The following is a 2191-nucleotide window of genomic DNA, read 5'->3' on the forward strand; positions in this document are numbered from 1 at the left end:
AGGGGATTTCCAATTAGAAGTGGGCATGGGTATGGAAAGCAGCCAGGTTTTGATATTTGTTTTTATCTTAACTAATTGGAGAACTTTGGCTAAGTCCTTTGCCTCTTTAGGCATTGATCTTCTCATGTGTATACCATTTAGTGTGTACTAAGTGATCTCCAAAGTCCCTGCTAACAGTCTGGGGTTATATGATTCCATGACATCTGGTGGAAGGAAGCTCATAAGGACTGTGTTAAAGAAAATTAAACACATTTGATCTCTTCAGAGGCAAGGTCTTATTAATAGCTTGGAAAGCCGCATGCAGTGGCTGAATTCTTAGAGATGAACCAGGTAAACACCATGCCAGGATTAACCGCATCCTGCATGTAACTCATTCCATTCCTCTGTGTACTGGGAAAGCCTTGTTTTTCTTTTTTATACGACCCTCAAATCTCCACCGCTATTTCTAAATCTTTCAGAAAGGCATTCTCTTTTCCATAATGCAAGACAATTGCAAAATGAAGAGAAAATGGGTTATCACATTCTACTACTAATTTGGAAGCTCAAAAGTAAAAGGTAATAAAATGCTTGAACCATTAGGTAAGTTTCTGATACTATTGCTGGTGGTTAGGCGCCCTCTACTGGTAGACTCAGCAGCAAAGCACCGAAAGCTGAGTTTTCTATTCTGGGATGACTGCTTCCTAAGGAGACCTGGAATGCAAGTGTGTCTTCAAGGATTTCCAAAAGGAAAACTTGCTTCTTCTAGGCCATATCTCATTCAAGATAAATTCTTTCACCTTTACAATTCCTGAAGGTTGTCTTAGAAAATTTTTAATAGAAGTGAACAGGCGAGCACCCTGGTCTCAGAGACTGAAAATCTTGTTTTCAGAAAATTTTCAGATAGACTGAGAACATCCATTATAAATGAAATCGTATTAGAATTTAAGAATATTTATTTTAAAAAAACTGTGGACTTTGGTGTTGTATGGAAGAAAAGAATATTGGCATTCTCATAATAGAGATGGGAAATGTCTTAGTGATCCGGGTACATGGATGTGGTTAAGGAGCTACCTACCTGCTTTGTGGCTTTGAACTGAGCCTGGAATGTGGTAGAGGTGGTGGGTAAGGGCACAAGATTTAGTCAGACCTTTGAGTCCTCGTTCTGCCACTTATTAGAAAAGTCACTAAAAGCCCCTGACTTTCCTTCATGTGATAGTCTCTTAAGTATTTCAACACAGTATACAAATTCAGTACACTAAAGCCAATTTCATTCCATCAGATTCATTGTATTTATTCAATGGGACATGGAAGAGTGTAAAAATACTACAGAGTAGTTTACAGCATGTATTTATTTATCTCCTCATTGTATTTACAGAGTAGCCTCTCACCAGGGCACTATATTGAGTACTTAAAACAATGAATTATACATAGACACTGCCCTCGAGAATGAAAAACCTAGGAGAAAAGCTAATATATATAGACAACTATTAAAGGTGTCAATGATGTGAGAAATACATGTGATCAACAGAAGTTCTCAGAAGAGAAATTATTTCCAATTCTGAGGAATCAGGAAAGGCTTTTCTTTCGGTATTACATTATTGATATGATTCCTGAGTTTGCCTGAGCACTAATCCTTGACCATGTGGAAAGATAAAATTCAAAGTGTTTTAATAATTCTGTTGGTGAGCTTGGGATGTATTAGAAACAATGATATTAAAAAGAAACAAAGAAATGAAAAAATAAGGCAGTTACAAACTCACAGAAAAAAATCGTATAAGAAAGAACATATTTTTGTAGTACACTATTTGGCTCAATGATGAATAATACTTACATTATTATGATAACATAAGTTTAAACTGGTAAACTAATCAAAAAGTGTGATTTAACTCTACTGGGAGGAGAAAAAGAACATATGTATACATGAGAGAATAAGAGAATTAAATGTCCACTTTCAAAAAAAATGTTAATAAATAACGTTGACAATTATTATATTAATAAATGTAACCTATAAATATGGAGGATTAGACTGAAAAAAAATCAGTTAAAAGTTAAAAGCGATTATGTAGAGGGGAGGGCTCAGCAAATGGGTGATACTGAGGACTGCTGATTTTTATGATGACCATTGCAAGCTATTTAACTTTTTAAAACATGTGTATATTCCATTAAATGAATTTTTAATGACAAAAAGAGAGAGGGATGATGTAACAGATTC

At 35.1% G+C, this 2191-nt stretch overlaps 1 non-coding gene across 1 annotated transcript; it reads left to right on the forward strand.

Moving 5' to 3' along the window:
- The first annotated feature begins 957 nt into the window (after positions 1-957).
- LOC120589984 (U6atac minor spliceosomal RNA) lies at positions 958-1089 on the forward strand. Its single transcript, XR_005649611.1, has one exon. It is a non-coding gene; the product is annotated as a U6atac minor spliceosomal RNA (small nuclear RNA).
- The last annotated feature ends 1102 nt before the right edge of the window (positions 1090-2191 follow it).

The sequence above is a fragment of the Pteropus medius genome, unplaced genomic scaffold (genome assembly GCF_902729225.1).
Source record: "Pteropus medius unplaced genomic scaffold, Ma_sr-lr_union100, whole genome shotgun sequence".
In the NCBI taxonomy this organism is placed as follows: Eukaryota; Metazoa; Chordata; class Mammalia; order Chiroptera; family Pteropodidae; genus Pteropus; species Pteropus medius.